The sequence below is a fragment of the Canis lupus genome, chromosome 3, assembly GCF_003254725.2.
Source record: "Canis lupus dingo isolate Sandy chromosome 3, ASM325472v2, whole genome shotgun sequence".
In the NCBI taxonomy this organism is placed as follows: domain Eukaryota; kingdom Metazoa; phylum Chordata; class Mammalia; order Carnivora; family Canidae; genus Canis; species Canis lupus.
The window spans coordinates 44,150,772-44,169,444 of record NC_064245.1 but is presented as its reverse complement, the minus strand read 5'-3'; the positions used below and the strand labels follow the sequence as shown (position 1 = coordinate 44,169,444).

At 40.8% G+C, this 18,673-nt stretch overlaps 1 long non-coding RNA gene across 1 annotated transcript; it reads left to right on the top strand.

Annotated features, from left to right (window-relative positions):
* Positions 1-5,561: 5,561 nt before the first annotated feature.
* On the top strand, positions 5,562-18,435 carry LOC112654124 (uncharacterized). The gene is made up of 4 exons (XR_003132758.3): positions 5,562-5,611; positions 5,997-6,281; positions 15,616-15,687; positions 17,978-18,435. It is a non-coding gene; the product is annotated as an uncharacterized LOC112654124 (long non-coding RNA).
* Positions 18,436-18,673: the final 238 nt, after the last annotated feature.

Genomic DNA, 18,673 nt, shown 5'->3' with positions numbered 1-18,673 from the left:
AAGCTAAATCCTTTAAAAAAAAAAATTCCCCACTTTTGTTCTTTACTATTCCTCCTTCCTGAATGATCTCTGGGTCTCGTGTGTACTTTTTAGGTTGTAAAAACTACAAACAAGATACTTTCCCCAGCCTCTTCTGGCTAGCACTGTTGTTTGGGTCACCCTTGGATCTTCATGTCGCTGTCCCACCCATCAGCTGCAGGAGTCCTCACTTGCTTCCCCAGCCAGGACAGGGGGCTGCAGGCTGCAGCTGCATCAGGAGCGTGAGTGGGAAGAAAACAGGTCAGGATCACTGACCCCGCAACCCAGGGCAGCTTCAGATGAGTCCTCCCAGGAGGGGTGCCCACACACTGTGGCCTGGAGACCGCATGATCACCTTGCCCAGATAGGGGGTGACCCACAGAATGGTCACTGAGCAGCTGATAAAGTGTGGAAGCTGGGGGACAGGCATAAACAAGACTGGGAGGCCTCTGTGGAAGAGACTCCCTACCATCTGGGTTGCGCCACCACCTCATAATGTCACCTGTGACAAGCCCAGGTGGGCCCACGTGGACAGATGCGTGCTCTTGCACTAATGCACACAGCCCTGGAGGAGCACAGAAGGGCTCGGGGAGAAAGGAAGAAGCATCCCCCAGGAATGTCAGGCACGTGGCTGCGAGGACCGCGGGCAGGGTTGGCCCAGCGCGCCAGCGGCCGGCAGAGTAACATCATCTCAGGTCAAGGAGAAAGGCCCACAGCCCAAAATAGCCGCCCTTCCCAGTTGCCACAGCAACTAAAATTATACCATTGAACATTTATTCCTCCGCACACCTCACTTCCACCGGGGGTCGGCCTGGCGCGGGGGTAGAGCCCACGAAATGTCTGCACGTGAAGGTGCAAAAGGCCCGAGCCTTCCACGGAGTTCTGTGGGGGTGGGAACCCAGGGAGGCGTTGAAAGGGGAGGAAGGAGGCAGAGGACGTGTGGGTGAGGGAAACCAAAAGGAAACTTCTCCAATTTCAGGGTTTTACCCAGAAGGAGCCGAGCTGGCAGCTACCTCGTAAAACCGAGGCCTGAGCAATTTGCCAGTAAATTTGAACCATCCATGTAAACAATGCTAATAATTTATTCCTTGAAATGCCTTTCTAATACATTATTATGCAGAGCTGCACATGCTTCTACTTCAAATTGCCTAAATGGAAAAAAAAAAAAAGTAAATTAAGGGGCAATTAGAAAAAATAACAAGAGGAAGCATGAGGAAATGCTATATGCCTATCATGCTAGAACACAGAGGGAAGCTCCAAGCAGGTAATCAGATCATTTCAACCAAAGCCTCCACTTTCTGGGGGAAGGATCCCTTCAGAAATTCAGGCACAGCCTCTGTCTTTGTGCATTGAAGCTTGGTTAACTGGGGGGTCTGGGTGGCTCAGCGGTTGAACGTCTGCCTTCAGCTCAGGACATGATCCTGGGGTCCTGGGATCGAGACCTGTATTAGGCTTCCCGCAGGGAGCCTGCTTCTCCCTCTGTCTGTGTCCTTGCCTCTCTCTGTGTGTCTCTCATGAACAAATAAATAAAATCTTTAAAAAAATTTTTTTTAAGAAATTTGGTTTACCTGATTCTGGAAGACCAAGCAGTACGCAAAATGAAAGCAAACAATCGCTATTGGAAATACACCTCTGGTCCTCCGTTTCAACAAACAGCAGCTCCACCTGATTCCATTTTATTTTTTTATTCTTATCTTTTCAATTTTTTTTAAAAGTAAGTGCCATGCCTAGCATGGAGCCCAGTGTGAGACTTGAACTCACAACCCTGAGATCAAGACCTAAGCTGAAATCAAGTAGTAGGATGCTTAACTGACTGAGCCACCCAGGCACCCCCACCTGATTTCATTTTTTAAAGCCCTTAAAAAATAGGCAATATTTCACAAAGGTAAACTCCCTTCTGCCACCACTCTCACGTAAGCCAGTTCTGGGTCAGAAAGCTAAGTACCACGGATGCCACTGATGAACTTTAGGCAGAGGCAAGGATAAAAATTGGGAACAGAGAAAACCAGGAGGGAAAAGGCCAGAGGAAAGAAACGGTGCGCAGAGCTGAGAACACCCGGTTCCCTCCAGAATGACTGACCATTGGGTGGTTTGTAAAGTACTAGCTGCTATATAATTTTATCTCCAATGCTCCAAAACCCATGAAGAAAGGAAATTTTGTTAAAATTTTATTTATTTAGTTGACAGAGACAGAGAGAGCATGTGCACAAGGAGGGAGAGCAGCAGAGGGAGGAGACTCCCCACCGAGCAGGGAGCCCCACACGGGGTTCGATCCCAGGACCCCAGGATCATGACCTGAGCTGAAGGCGGATGCTTAAACAACTGAGCCACCCAGGGACCCCAAGGAAAGCCATTTTTCTAAATGAGATCACTTTGGAAAAGACACCCCCCAAGGTCATATAAGGGGAGTAGCTGGGTACCTGAGAAGGGCTTGATAGCAAGTCTAACTAACTAAATCCCCTGTTTTTTCTACCCCAACAGTCTTTGAAGTTACAGAGCATAGGGATTTAAGAAATGTTACTCCTAGGTCTATGAGTAACTTATTGAATGATTTCTGAAACTATGATTTCCCTCCTCAACTTGATTCATTCATTCACTCAACAAATAAGGATGGAATCTCACCTCATGGTAAGCAGTGTCTAGGAACGTGGGTTCACCTTCATGGAGATGTCATATATATGATACCTTGATGGCCAACTCAACCATCCCCTTTTCAGAAACCTCCTCCCTGACCATGCAATCTGAAGTGGCTCCTGCCCATCCTCTGCCAGTCACTCTTGTCAAATTTTCCCGTAGGACTTAAGTCCACCCAAAACCATGTAGTTCATCCTTATTCACTTTATTGGTGCTTATCTTCTCTAGAAAATTAGAGCTTTCAGAACAAGGACTCTGTCTCACTCAAAGCTGTCTCTCCAATATTTACAATTCCCGCACACAGTAGGTGCTCAATAAACATGTGTCCAATAAATGGCATCAAATATCAAGGAGACCTTTCTTCTAGTGCCTACTATGTGTCTGAAGTAGTATGAGACCATTTACCTCAATCATCTCATTGAATCAAGATCAGATATGCCAAAATAGGAAACAATATGAAGAAGATGGAGCTTTAATAATGGTGGAATGCTTCGAAAAATTAAAGCTGAATTTCCAATGCCTGTACCCTGTAGCCCTTAATGCAAGAACAAGGGACATCTTGTGACATTAAAAGGTAACAAATTTAAAATGAATAAAAGGAAATACTTTTTAAAACGGCGTATAATCTACCTGTGGAATTCACTGCCGCAGGATATTATTGAGGCAAATAGTCTAGCAAGATTCAAGAAAGGATTAGACATTTATATGAATAGGAATAATATTGGCAGTTACACTAACCAGGTTAAAAAGTTACAAGGCATGTCCGTCCTGGGCTCCAGGGCATAACTGTTCACCAGCTGGGGTGAGGAAGGAATTTCCCCTTGTGATGGAGCATTGAATAATTGGCCAGAGGTACACCGGCTCCTATTTTTGCCGTCTTCTGTAACAGAAGGCAGAGACCACTGCCCAGGGGGAGTTCCTGGAGAAGACAGACCAGTGACCTCTTAGCCTGATATTTCTTTCCTTTAAAAAAAAATATTTATTTATTCATGAGAGACATATTGAGAGAGAGGCAGAGACACAGGCAGAGGGAGAAGCAGGCTCCTGCAGGAAGCCCGACGTGGGCCTCAATCCCAGGACCCCAGGATCACGCCCTGAGCCAAAGGCAGACGCTCAACCACTGAGCCACCCAGGTGCCCTGTACCCTGGTATTTCAGACTCCTTGCACAATCCCAAACAAGAGGTAGAAAGGGCGCATAGTGTCCCTATGGGATTCATACTGAAAATGTTTCCATTTCAGAACACAGAAATGATGAAAAATAATTTTCTTCATCCTGACAATGAAAATATCTCATGGAAGGGAATCGGGCCCTGGATGTAATTTTATTACACACAGGCTACAGCGCCTGGAGGGCGTGTGAGCATTTCCAAACCTCAGCACATCGGAGTCCTGGGAGAATCTTATACAAAGGCATCATCCATCCATTTTTCACATCTGTCTAACACCGCGCCTTACACACATGCACTTAGCACATATGTGTTTAATGTAAGTACATTTCTGCAGGTGTGGTAAGGAAAGCTGCTCCTAATGCTGTCCACTCACATTCCAAAGCTTTTCTCAATTGCATTGCCAGGCACAACCCCTGATTCTTGGTGATGTGTGTCATGCATTTTTTTCATCCTAACATGGAAAATCCAAAAGGCAGTTGTTAGCCACGCATCCAAATACAAATGTTCACAATAACATGCTGTCACATTAAAGAAAACAGTGAAGCTAAATTATTCATTATACTCACTTACTTTACAAACCCTATGCAGGTGTAGACAATGCTCTGAAGAAATGGCATTGGTGTCTGAACCCCTAACGAAAGAACATTCGCCAATCGTGGGACAAAGAACACTCTGCAAGCCAAAACACAAAGGGAAATTGTCATTAGAATCCTCAAACAAGCAATGAGCCTAAAATAGATTTCAAAAGTAAACATAGAACAAAATGTGGCATAAACATAAATACATGTTTTTACTGGAGACAGACACCATAGATGCCATTAATATTTTCAAATACATTCTCACACAAAACAAGGTAAGAACCACAGGTCTGGGCCCTAATCCTCAAGAGAATTCTCAAGTCACTCTGGGCAAAGTCCTTTCCACCTAAATGCAAGATTTGCTCCCCTGCAAGATTTACTTCTTTAAGTTGGCAGAGATTAATTGGACTCTCTTAGTATAAGATCATACTTACAGTATCTAATTCCCATCCAGAGAAAAGACCTTAAACATTCTTTTTTAAGACCTTAAACATTTTATTGTTGCTTCAGACACCTACCTGTCATTTTATTGGCGGGTTGCAGATAAGCTTTTTCAACTTGGGCTATTTCTCTTGGTCTAAGCTTTGTTATTTATTTTTCCATGTGATTACAGGAAGAATAGAGCTTGTCAGATTTGTGTTTGTTGGTGCTGGGTTGTTTCTGGTTTGGAGTTTTGGGGTAACTTTGTTGCAGGGTGGGTGTTGGTGGCTAATATTTGTTTTTTACTTAAAATTATCCACATATCATGAGGAATGATAAGTTAAGAGTGTGAGTTCTACAGTCAACCAGGATGGGGTTCAAATCTCACACTAACAGTTTGACCTCAGATAATCCAATTAATCTTCCCCTTTCCTTATCTGTAAAATAGAAAAAAAAAATTAAATCTAGCTTATTCTAGCAAGCACACCAAAGGAGGCAATGCCTACAAAGGATCTGACACATTGCCTGCCATATATTCAGTAGACAATAAATGTTATATATTATTATGACTGAACATATTTAACCTACATATTTGTAATCATTAGAATACATATCCTATTCCAGTGTTATGACATCATTTATGTATCAAGAAAATATTTTATAGTTCCATTTACCCTATTGTTAGGTTTACATTAAGGTTCTAAGAATTGTAACAATAGTTTAAAGAACATCTTTGAGGGGCACCTGGCTGGCTCAGTTGATGGAGCATGTGGCTCTCGATCTCGGGGGTTGTGAGTTCAAGCCCCATGTTGGGTCTAGAGGTTACTTAAATAAATAAAACATTTAAAATGTATTTATTTATTTGTTTGTATAAATAAATAAATAAATAAATAAATAAATAAATAAATAAATAACATCTTTGAGCACTCTTTTTGGTACTGAGAATGAATTCCCAGGAGTAAAATTATTTGGTCAAGGGCTGCAAAAATTTTTGTGGTCTTGACACATGCTGCCAAATGAGTTTCCAAAAGTGTTTTGACCACATACCCCACCACAGCCATATACGACTCACTACCACTACTTGGTGAACAACGGGAATTACCACTTACTAGAAATAAAAAGGAAAATAATTAAAAATCACAGAAAGACCTCGTATAATAAGCTCTTGTCTTCCAGATCTAGAAAAAAAAATGCTGTGAATGGTGCAAGTTTTCATGCCCTCCACATCTGGCAGTTTCCTCCCAAGCCCTTTCTGGAAATATTGTACTCCACCTCTCAGAAATGTCTCATCCTCCAGCCACACACCTCATAGTCTTCCAGCTCAGTGAAGTCAGAGGGAAAGGAGCGATTTCCTGTTTGCTGCCAGAAGTCCAGTGGTCCTGTGAAGGCCTGCAATTCAACTGCCTGCAGCTGGCATGAAGACAGCATCCTCAGAAGCAATCCCAGAGGAAACAGGACCTGGTGAGGCTCATATATAAATATTTTCTTGCAAGGTGGAGTAATGTAGAATGACACAGCCCACATCTCACCACAAAACATGGAAGGTGTAACCCAATGAGGCATATCACCTGACCTCTGAAGGGCATAATCTGAGAAGGAACAGTTGGTCTGTACAGCTTTGCAAGAGACCTAAGTAATATGTGGTTTTGTGGGAAGAAAAGACAAACCGAGAGAGAGAGGAGAGAGAGAGGAGAAAGAAAGAAAGAAAGAAAGAAAGAAAGAAAGAAAGAAAGAAAGAAAGAAAGAAAGAAAGAAAGAAAGGGAGGGAGGGAGGGAGGGAGGGAGGGAGGGAGGAAGGAAGGAAGGAAGGAAGAGGGAGAGAGAACACTCTGGCCTTTGGGAATGAATTTACCACACATGAAAGGTGAGGGACTGACAATGTTGAAATGAAAATCTTTCAACCCAGGGTAATCACAAAGAGGTTTTCCCCTGTCTCCTTCCACACCAATGTCCTCATGATCCTCTCTTTCTCTAGAAACAAGTCCTGAGGAGCCCCAGAAAGTCATCTGAATTCTGTGCAGGCCTTTTTCTAATAAGAGAACATCCGACCCTCCCACCCCACCCCCCATCCACCTAAAACTCTCCAAGGAGAAATCTCTCCCAAGTTGCTATCACTGCTAAGGTTGGTTCAACTGCTTCTCCCAGCTCAGTGACAATGTAATGTTCACATAAAAGGCGCAAATCATAGTTGGACTCTTTTGACATTTGTGGATGGCGTGGCATTATTTGCTAAATTCCAGAAAGTGGTGCCAGTTAAACAGGCTGAGAGGATTAGTTACTGCAATGATGGGGATCATTGGCATGGCCTTTGTCGTGGCTGCCTGCACACCTGGGTATGACATGCCCCTACAGGCAGGCAACAGAGTTGGAGGAATAAGAAAAGACTCAGCCTCCCTACTACCTGTGTGACCCCATGCAAGCAATCAACCTCTCTGGGTCTTGGCTGCCTCTCTGTTAACTGGAAATAGTAACACCTGCCTTGCACGGTTACTGCGAGGGAAGCCCCAGTGCCTAAAGCTCGGAGGTTGTAATATCCACGCATACACATATGCATATGCAAATACATGTGCATGCACTTGAGTTTTTGAAAATCAATTACTCCTCTCCATCTTATAGCTCACAAGGTGATTTTTGAAAAGTCAATCAAGAAAGGAAGGAAAGAAAAAGATTTTCCTCTCCAACAAGAAAAAGCAATTAAACATCAAATATTAACTGTTCCTGGGAGTAAATTTTTTTAATGGGTTAAAGGCTCGGCCATTACAGGCCTCCGGTATGTAATTTCTAAGAAAGGACTAGGTAGTTTTTTTCAAAATTAAGTGGAAGATAAAATGCTGGAGCCAGTGTATCTGCTCAGAAACCACTTTTTTATCCATTTTCCGCAGCTTCCCAATTGCATCATGCCTTTTAAGGGACCCAATCTGTTTAAACAGCACTTTATTTTAAACCTTCACTTGTGAAAAGCGCTGATTTATGATAGGGCTGATTAAAGCAATGGTATCTTAAGCAATAATGATTTCAATTATAGGACTTTCACCTATGTGCATTATTCTGATTTGCTCTCCACTTCTTCAGCATGTTTATTCACTGTGGGAGGGAGTACAGGTAGGTGGTGTAATTTTGAAAAGTCCCTGGAATAATTTAATATCAGAAAGGAATGTATAGACAGGTAGACTGATGTGTCTTTTTTGAGGATGTGAATGTATGGTATTTTAATATGCTCTAACAAACTCGAACAACTCCCCAGTGGGCTCTATGTGATATCATTGGGGTTATTTTTCTCCCCTGCTCCATTCCCAGTGGGGCATATGGAAGTCATAGGAACATGCATACTTAGACTCCCCCTAAGCATATAGTACAGAAGAGTCTCCAGTTTCAGGCTGGAGAAAACCATTAAGCTCAGTGCTAGATCTTTAACTCATTCACCTCTAACATCAATATAACACATACCAATGTAACACGTCCTTATCTGAGTGCCTATCCCATGGATCAGGCTGATGAGTAAGACAGTGAAGTCAGCCTAGAGTCATATGCTAGGGAATGGTGGGCAACTGGAAGGAGCCCTGTCTAATGGGAGCAGCTAATTGTCACCAAGTATAGCTGTGAACCAAATGGTGCCACACTCGCAGAATTTTCAAAAGAAGCCAGAAATCCATACTGGTTTGTGAAGTTCAAGTTTCTTGATCTTGAAAGGTTAGACAAACTATGGCCAACTTCAGCCTGGAAGCCACCTTTGCTATGCTACCTAGCTGGTACACAAGTGGTCAGGCTAAGTTAATTTGTCCTTTGGCTCTGCTTTGAAGCTCCACTTTAATTTGAGAACTAGTCTCACAAACACTAAAATTCATGTAGGATACATTCCCATTAAAATCCTCAACAGCAATTGGAAGGGAAAATTCTATTCATATCTTGACAGTTTTTCTCCCTCCATCAAATCAACTTTATAGATTTCTTAGTTCAGTGCTATTAATTGGACTCTTGCATGATTTAAATCTAGCTCTTAATCTCAGCTATACTACAGTGCCGTAGTCTTTATGAGAGCTAACCAGCAAATGCTTCATGCATTAATCCCTCTGCAAAAAATCATCTTAATACATTTTTAAACTTTTTTTTTTCTTTTGGAAGTTAGAAGTCCCAAGACTCAAATGAAATTGTTTGGGTCCAGCCATTAGAATTTTCAGCTTCACACTTGAAAAATAATGGAACTAATTGCTTTACAGAAGAAAATCAGATCAAAGTCAAGATTCTTTCTTTTTAAACTTTGTAATTATGTATCAGACTCCTCCTTGAAATCCTTAAACATACTTTCATTGAAATGTATATGGGCTTCTTCCCTCTTCCTTTCAAATATGCTTTGTCGTGATTTTGCTGTGTTGCCTTCCATTGCCCTCTTTGATGGCACTGCCTGAAAGGAAAGTTCTCAAACATCACCACCACTGGCAGGGTACAGAGACAGATGAAACAGGTGGTGCCCTGTGCTAACTAGGCATCGCACTGTTTTAAACACAGCATCTGATATGTTCTGTAGCTCAGAAACAGGCAATTACAGGAGACCTCACTTCCTTCTATGCATAGAATTTCTAGCCAACCTTCAGCCCACAGATCTCCTGTCTGTCCTCTCCTTCCCAGCCTCTCCCCATAGCAAGCCCACAGCCTGCTTCCCAGCAACCATTAAATCACAGCTAACAGGCTCCAACTGCTCTGGGCACCAGACGTTGGGGGAACATCTGAACCTATTCATTTGCTTTGCACAGCAGCCAATTCTTGCAAGGTTACAGACTTCCTTAGCTAGAAGCTACCTTGGTGATTCTTCTCCATCCCCTTTATTTGGCAAATGAAGGGGGAAAGACCCAGGGAGAGAAAGTGACTTGCCCAGGTTCACACGGCAGGGCTCTGACTTTCTCTCTGGTGCTTTTCCCATGTCCATGTGCAGCCTTTGTGCTGGACAAGTGACAGTTCTCAAAACTAGAATTTTACTTAAAACAAATTTATTATAAAAGCATTGATGGGCTCCTATTTTGTGCGAAGTGCCCTGTTCATCTCTCAAGACTCAACAATGACTGGAAAGCATTCTAATCCTGAGTCAGTCACCTGCTAATGATTCCTTCTGACTGAGCACACACCCAGAACAACCACAAACTGAATATTGCATAGAGGGTGAAAGCTGGGAGGAACTTTACAACTTTCATCCCAACTTCTCATTTTACAGAGAAAAGGCCTTAGAGCCAATTCCCATCGGACCATCAGACGTGGGTCTGCAGCTAGTCCATATCCCAGGTGTGTCTAGAGCCAGTTGGCGCCAGAGGCAGGTCCAGAACCCATGATGCCAATCACTGAGTCATGTCCTATTGGCTTCAGTACTATTGGCCTAATTCAGAATGCAACCTAACATGGGGGCTCAATGTATCACATGTATAATAAATATTTTTTTTGTTACCCTTCAAGTATGTTAGTTTGTTCCTATGCTAAGCTTTGAAGTTCCCCCTTTCACTTGAGGACTACTCTCTGAGTATGAAAGTGAAAGTCCATGTAGGAAATGTTCCTATTAAAATCCCCACCAGCAGAGTACCTGGGTAGCTCAACTGGTTAGTGTCGGACTCTTGATCTCAGCTCAGATCTTACTCTCACAATTGTGAGCTCAAGTCCTGCACTGGGCTCTGTGCTAGATGTGGAGCCTATTAAAAAAAAAAAAAAAAAAGATCCCCACCAGCAATTGGACAGTGGTCCCTGGGAGGTGGAGTTCAGCTACTGAAACAATAGAACTGCAGTGACTGGCACCGTATGCATGGGAACAGCAGACACCCATACCTCTAATATGTTCAAGATAAATCCAAAGAATTGATGTGATAAGCCAAGTCAATAGAAACACTAGGGGTAGTGTTTGTACTTTCACCATACTAATGGAATTTTTAGGATTACCATAGATATATTTAAAATAGTAGCTGCAGTTTATATATATATTTTCAATAATCTTATAAATCAACAGTGTTCAATAATCTTAGCTGAAACTATAAATGCTAAGTGGACCCATTAAAGAAGAAATAAGATAGATTTTTTTTTTTAAATGTGGTCTTCCAGGAAGCTGCCTCTGGACACAACTACAGAAAATTAACACAATAAGTAAAGCATTATAGAAGAGCTATTAACTGATTACACTAATAAAAACCAAATGGGGGCCTTAATTCTGCCCCTCTGGGAGAGAAGGACGGATAAAATAAACAACAGAAAAAGAACATGAAGTAAAGGATAATTGACTTTAAACAATAATAATACAGAAACCTCCCACCGAGCAAAAAAAAAAAAAAAAAAAAAGATTTAATCCAGATCGCTAGCTTCACTTTGGGAAAGATAGAAAAAAAATTCTGATTCTGCCTTGTTAAAACCTAAGTTTGATGCTAATAAGGGTGTTTTCCAGGTAAACAAATTGGAAACATTGAGGTGGGCTGATAAGGAAATTCTTAAATGCCAGACACATGGACACAATGACTATTCTGCTATATCATCAAAATGAGGAGCCCTTCTGGTCCCACTCAGAGGCAGAGGGAATCTAAACATTCAGAGCTCATGCTCCATCAGGCTGGGATAGAAAGCAGGGTCCAGTAATGCTCGGCATTCACAGAAAGGGTCGAACCAGACAGAGAAGAGGAGGACTGCCTTGGGGAGAGACCAGAGGCCTTTGAACCCACCCCACGTATGGCACTACCTGTTAGCTAAATCCTGATTTATTTTTTTATTTTTTTATTTTTTTTATTCATGAGAGACACAGAGAGAGAGGCAGAAACATACTCAAAGGGAGAAGCAGGCTCCCTGTGGGGAGCCTGATGCAGGACTCAATCCCAGGACCCCGGGATCATGACCCAAGCCGAAGGCAGATGCTCAACCACTGAGCCCCCCACCCCCCGCGGTGCTCCTAAATCCTGAAATTCTTGAACATGCTTGGGGTTAATTCTGTGTAGCAGAGAAAGGTCTTGTTTTTCCATTTTATTATCTATAACATGGTCTGTCATCCTGCCTTCAAATCTAGCCAGGAGCTTACAGTCTCTCTTAAGTGCCTGATAGGTGCCGAGTGTCCTACCAGATGCTTTACACACATTGTCTGTCATTCTCCCATTATACTTGCAAAACAGGTAATAACCCCAAATTCAGAGTTGCTGAATTGGAGTCTCAGAGTGATAGAGACTATTCAACTTCCCACGGTTATTAGGTGTGGCCCTCTCCAAAGGCCTGCACCTTTCTCCCTCTGCATAGGTAACCACCCCCATTGCTAACTGCGACCGTCACTCTTTCTCAGTCTGTTTTCACACATTGTTCTAACCAGTCTAACCCATAGAACCAACCCTCTTTGCATGGCTTCTGCAAAACCCCAGGTTATTTTTACTTTACACTGGCAAAAAGTCAGCAAATTCAAATGAAACAATTCCTATGTGAGAAAATAGTTGAGCATTTTCTTAAAATGCAAACATTAAAAAAAAAAAAAAAAAAAAAAAACTTCCACAAGACACTAACTTTTAAGTTGGGAGAAAATAGCCTGGTCGTTTCATATGATGTACTAACTAACACCGTAGTGGTTCCGATTTGTAAGGAATGTGTTGGTCTGAGACATGATCTCTCACAATGAAATGTGGGTAATTAGAAAAGAAGCATCCATAGGTAAACAATGGGGTTACCTGTATAGAGATAGGACAGTCTTACATAGGAAAGGGTGAGACTTGGGGTGCCTGCCTGGCTCAGTTGGCTAAGCATCCAAATCTTGATTCTGGCTCAGGTTGTGAGATCAAGTCCCACATTGGGCTCTGCACTCTGCACAGAGTCTGCTTGAGATTCTCTGTCTCTCCCTCTGCTGCTCCCCGCCCCCACTCACACTCTTTCTTGTGCTCTCTCCAAAATAATAAATAAATTAACTAAATATTTTTTAAAAGAAGAAAAGAAAGAAAGAAAAGAAAAGAAAGAAAGAAAGAAAAGAAAAGAAAGAAAGAAAAGAAAAGAAAAGAGAAAAGAAAAGAAAGAAAAGAAAAGAAAAGAAAAGAAAGAAAAGAAAAGAAAAGAAAAGAAAAGAAAAGAAAAGAAAAGAAAAGAAAAGAAAAGGGTAAGACTTGTTCAGTTCTGAGCAGAGAGGGCTAGGAGACACTCAAAGGGACCAGTGAACAGAAGGTTCAGAAGGAAGATTGCCATTTGAAGCTGAAAACACTTTCCAGAAGCCAGAGCTCTTAAAAAATACAATGCATTCAGGCCATTGCACTTACTAGTGAAATATTGGAGGGGTGTCAAATAAAGAATATTTTAAAATAATTTGGAAGTTCTATTGTTTTGCCAGAAGACAGGAAAAATGAAGAAATTATGTCATTTTGAGGAAGAGGACAAAATTATCATTCTTTGTAGATGACAATATTTACCTGTATGGTTCAAAAGAATCAATTGACAAGCTCTCTAGATAAAAAGCAGGAAAGTGGCAAATGCCAAATAAAAATATGACAGTAGGCACCTTTCCTCAGTGGTTAAAAAATTTAATAGAGAAACAGTATTGGGGATCCCTGGGTGGCTCAGTGGTTTAGCGTCTGCCTTTGGCCCAGGGCATGATCCTGGAGTCCCGGGATCGAGTCCCACGTCGGGCTCCCGGCATGGAGCCTGTTTCTCCCTCCTCCTGTGTCTCTGCCTCTCTCTCTCTCTCTCTATGTCTATCATAAATAAATAAATCTTTTTAAAAAAGAGAGAGAGAAACAGTATTCACAACAACAATCAATAAACTTGAGACTATATTGAGATATTACATGAAGAAACTGCAACTTGGCAGAAATTTGTAGGAAAAGATAAATGAGAAGCAAGTTTTACTTGTAGCTCAGAAAACTCAGTATTAAGGACTTCAAGTGCCCTCACATTAATGTATAAATTGTATACTCACATTTTGAACTGGATGAGTTCTTACGGAATAACAAAGAGCGGAGCATAATCCAGAAAACTAATTGTAAGGATGACAAACTTGTGTTATTGGGTATGAAAACATAGTCTTAAATTGTAATAATAAAAAGGGAGGGTTTTGGCAGAAGAAGCAGTGGAGACATGAAGATAAATAAATAAAATTGAAAAATACAGAAACAGACCCAATAACATACAAGATTTAGATAAGTAAGGAAAAGAGGCTTCAGTATATAGATTCTTACTACACAGACCAAACAAATTCCAAACAAATAAGAAATTTAAACATCCTTTAAAAATAAAAAGAGCCACAAAAGCACAAGTAAAAAATGTAGATTAATATTTTCTAACCCTGGAATGTGCAAGTCCTTTCTGAACATAAAAGCAGAGGAAGAAAGAATAATGGAAAATATCTTTGTACTTGGATTTACAAACATATACATTAAAAATCTATTGGAGCAGCTGACTGGCTCAGTCCATTAAGCATCTGACTTTTGATTTCAGTTCAAGTTGTGATCGCAGGGTCATGAGATCAAACCTCATGTCTACTTGAGATTCTCTCTCTCCCTCTGTGTCTCCCCTCCCCTCTCATTCTCTATCTCTTTCTGTCTAATAAATAAATAAAATCTGGGATCCCTGGGTGGCGCAGCGGTTTGGCGCCTGCCTTTGGCCCAGGGCGCGATCCTGGAGTCCCGGGATCGAATCCCATGTCGGGCTCCCGGTGCATGGAGCCTGCTTCTCCCTCTGCCTGTGTCTCTGCCTCTCTCTCCCTCTCTCTGTGTGACTATCATAAATAAATAAAAAAATAAAATAAAAAAAAAATAAATAAAATCTTTTTAAAAAATCCATTAACAATTCAAAATCAAATGATAATATGGACAAAATGCTCTCAGGCATGATAGTCGAAAGAGTTAATAAACTTAAAATGTAAAGAAGTTTTACAATTTAACAGAAACTCATTTTGGTAAGTTTTTAACTAAAAGTGTAAATAACAGGCAAACTGCATATTCACAAAACAAACCAAATAGCCAAGAAACATGAAGAAAGCATCATAAATAATCAAAAAATACAAATCATAATAGGATTCAAAGTTTCTTATCTTAATTTGGGGAGACTTAATGATGGTTTGTGAATTCTGCATTCTTATTCACTGCAGGTGGGAATATAAATTGGCATAAACACTTTGGAGGGCAGCTCTGTAAATCTTTTCAAAAAAAAAACTCTTCTCTTTGACTCAAGAATTTTGCTTCTAGTAATTTCCAGAAGAAATGGAGATGCACACAAATATTTTTATAAAGGCAAAAAGTTAATAAATAACATGATTACCTGACTAGAGCTCAACTGAATCATGATACCTACAAATAAAGGAAGCAGGATGCCAACATAAAAATAATGTTTTACAATAGTTTCAACACAGGAGCAAATACTTATTAGGACTTGTCAGATGGGAAAACCAAATCACACACTAGTGGATGATAGCAGGGCCTCAATCTTATTTTTCAAGTATACAAATACATCCACATAAAAAAAGTAGAGGAGGGGCACCTGGGTGGCTCAATGGGTGAAGCCACAGACTCTTGACATCAGCTCCGGTTGTGGTCTCAGGGTTGCGGGATTGAGCCCCACCTCTAGCTCCCAGCCCAGCAGGGAGTCTGCTTGAGATTCTCTCTTGCTCTCCTTCTGTCCCTCCCCTCCTTCTTGTGCTCAGCCACTAGCTGTCTGTCTCTAAAAAAAAAAAAAAATGTAGAGGAAGAAGTGGTGAGACTATAGTCTATTTTTATTTTCTTCTTCATGTGTTTCCATAATTTCCAAACATCCTACAATGGACATGTTATTGTTTTTGCAATCAAGAAAAACAAAACATCTTGCGTGTTTTCAATTCTAGTTTGCCGGACGTGCCCAGAGAAGGTGCTGCAGGAAATAAAGGAGATCTCAGGCTACGGGGCTGCTCAAGCTGGTGAGTCTGTGCCTTCACCGTATTCTGGCTTTTTTGTTGTTGTTGTTATTGTGGTGGTGGTGGCTCTTTTTTTATCTGTGCTCAGAAAGTTTGCAGTCTCCCACACGTTTTTAGTTGCTCCTCCTAGGAGCGACAGAGCAGAGTGTCCCAACAATACTTAATGTATTTTGTGTCAGGGGCCTGTGGGTCAGCAAGGTTATTAATAAACATAGCCTCTTGTTCTAATTTAGATCCCTTCTCTCCTTCGTGTCTCTCCTCCTGCCCTGCTTTTCCTTTTGCTTCTCTTCCTATCTGACCCTCCTCCCCTTCTCTCTGATACCGAGAATTCGGTCTTCACTTTTGCTCAACTTCTGGCACTTTTCCCAAAACGCTTTTTCTGATGCTCTTGTTGGTCCTGTTAAGTTTTCGTGAGGAATTTAATTTTTGAGGAAGTGCGTCGTGTCCTAAATTGATTCCATGCAAGCTGATGTGATACCATGATGTGCCGAGCCTAGCTGAGTGGAGGGATGTGCAAAACTGAGGCAAACTGTAGCTGAGCCGGGGGACTACCTCGTTCTCTGAAAAGAGTGTCTGTTAAACAAGATTCAGTGATAAAAAATTAGCCGGACTTGAGAGGCTGCTAGGGTCAGCCCTGCATAAAAGGAAGTGAAGTTAGAAGGCACAAGACAGCTCTCAATTTCATTATTTTTCTGTTCTCTTTAATAAAATCAACATTTAAGGAGTTGATCGCATATATTTGGAGTGTCTATCAATTTCATTTTCTGTTCAGAGCTTAATTTACTACCTAAGCTTATAGTTAGAGTAAATCTTGTTTTATTTTTGCCGATCTTATTACACAAAGAGTGGCTGCGCTGTCACCCTCACTACCAAATTCTTAGATACAAGCTTGCAAATCCCCTGAACTTCATACAAATCCTGTTCAGTTATTTTTCACTGTCAACATTTTCTCTCTCTCTTTTCTAAAGATTTATTTATTTATTTATTTATTTATTTATTTATTTATTTATTTTGATGGGGGAGAGAATCTTCAAACAGACTTCCCACTGAACAAGGAACCTGGCTCAGTCCTACAAAGCGGGAGATCACAACCTGAGCAGAAACCAAGAGCCTGAGACTTAACCCACTGAGCCACCCAGGTGCCCCAACTGTCAATATTTTCTAACTACCACTCCAAACCAGAGAATATTACTCTGTGAACTGAAAAAGTCAGTTCCTAAACACACACACACACACACACACACACACACACACAGGTCTGCACATGCTCTTTCCAAATGTGTTAAACTTCAGTTGTTAACTTTATTCCACTAAACACAATGTTGCATCTTCTATCAGAGCTCTCAGAAAGTTACATGCACCAATGAGAGTTTAGTTAACAATGATAAAGCAACAGTTTTATACAAGAAAATATGTAAAAAGAAATACGTGATTCTGTGTTGAATTATTCATACTTTTCAAATTAACCTATTGCACTTTTTCCTATTTGAGAACGCGTTAGTTTTTAAAACTGACCTAGACTACCTTTTGTAGAATGAGTGGAAGTCTTTTAGAGTGATGTAATTTTTAAACACATGATTAATTCTACTCCCAACTAAGGTCTTCATATTGAAGAAATGAAAAAAAAAATGAAGAAATGACAGGCAAGCTAAATTTATTCCAGAGAAAGATAGTTTTCTATATCTAAATTCATTACTGTGAAACATACCGGTTTTATGGCATTAACAGAATTGTGCCCGACTTTCTGTCTTTCCAAACTAAGAAAGAAAATCCCTGTGTACTTTGAATGAATTATGCATTTGACTTCTTAAAATGGTCACCCCAAACCACTGTACATTAACAGTCAGAGATGCAAGAATCTTATATATACTCAGCCAAAATCTCCATTGGAATTAGCCATTAATCAGACTTGACTGAATGTCTAATTTGGTTCCTGTTTATTTTTTCATTTTCCTTTTAAATATATCATTCTTATCTGCTCTATAACAACAATCAAAGGATGAGTATAGCTTTAAATGTGTTCTATTAAATGTGTGGTCATTTGTCATTCACGGATTACTATCTAATTAGGCTATTTTCTTTAAAGGTAGTATTTTTCTTAATATACATAGGCTTGCATGAGCATTAAGTTATTAGATTGTGCTGGGGAAAAACAGAGGGAAAAGGAGGCAGAGAAAGACTTTACTGAGTGCCTACTATGTATCATACGGGTGACACTTGCATCTATTTCATTGGTGGAGTTTTGAGGTTGGGCTGAGTGCTTCACACATCTTTTCTGGTGTTGTCCACACAGCATTGCAATGAAGAAGATATTCACTTCAGGATACAGATGAGAAAACTGGGATTTAGAGATACCAAGCAGCATACCCAAGACACAATTAGTGTGGCACGAAGCAAAGATTCAAACCTAGGCTCTGCTCACCAAACCACAGCATTTCCGATGATTAGGAGTGGTAGACTTCATTGTTTGCAATGGCAAGGGCTTGGAGTAGAAATTAAATCCTGAAACACTGCATGCTTGAGGTCAGTGACACCTGATCATTCATAATGTATGTGGGGAATGTCTGAAAGACCAAGAAAGAGCTCCTAAGAAAGAGAATCATATTGGACAACACGATGGATGGCATCATGAAGTTGCAGCAATTCTAACGTTAGCACGACAATATGTATGTTACATATCATCAGAACACCCGTGACACTGTATGACTCAAATAGATAGACTGGTAACTTTCAAAAGCTGGGCATCTTTGTACCCTTGCTGTATGTATTTTAAATATTCTATATATTTAAAGAGGGTCAATGGTTCCAAGATGTCCCTTTACATTTTGATAAATGAATGTTCTGAGGATCACCTATGGGGAGTTCTTCCCTTGCCTAATAAGGTTGGATGCAAAGCTTAGTTTGATGCCCTGTAGCAGACCTTTTTTTTTTTTTCTTTTTTTTTTAAAGTACTCACTCTGTTTTAGCTGCTTCCAAGTCCCAGGCTGGA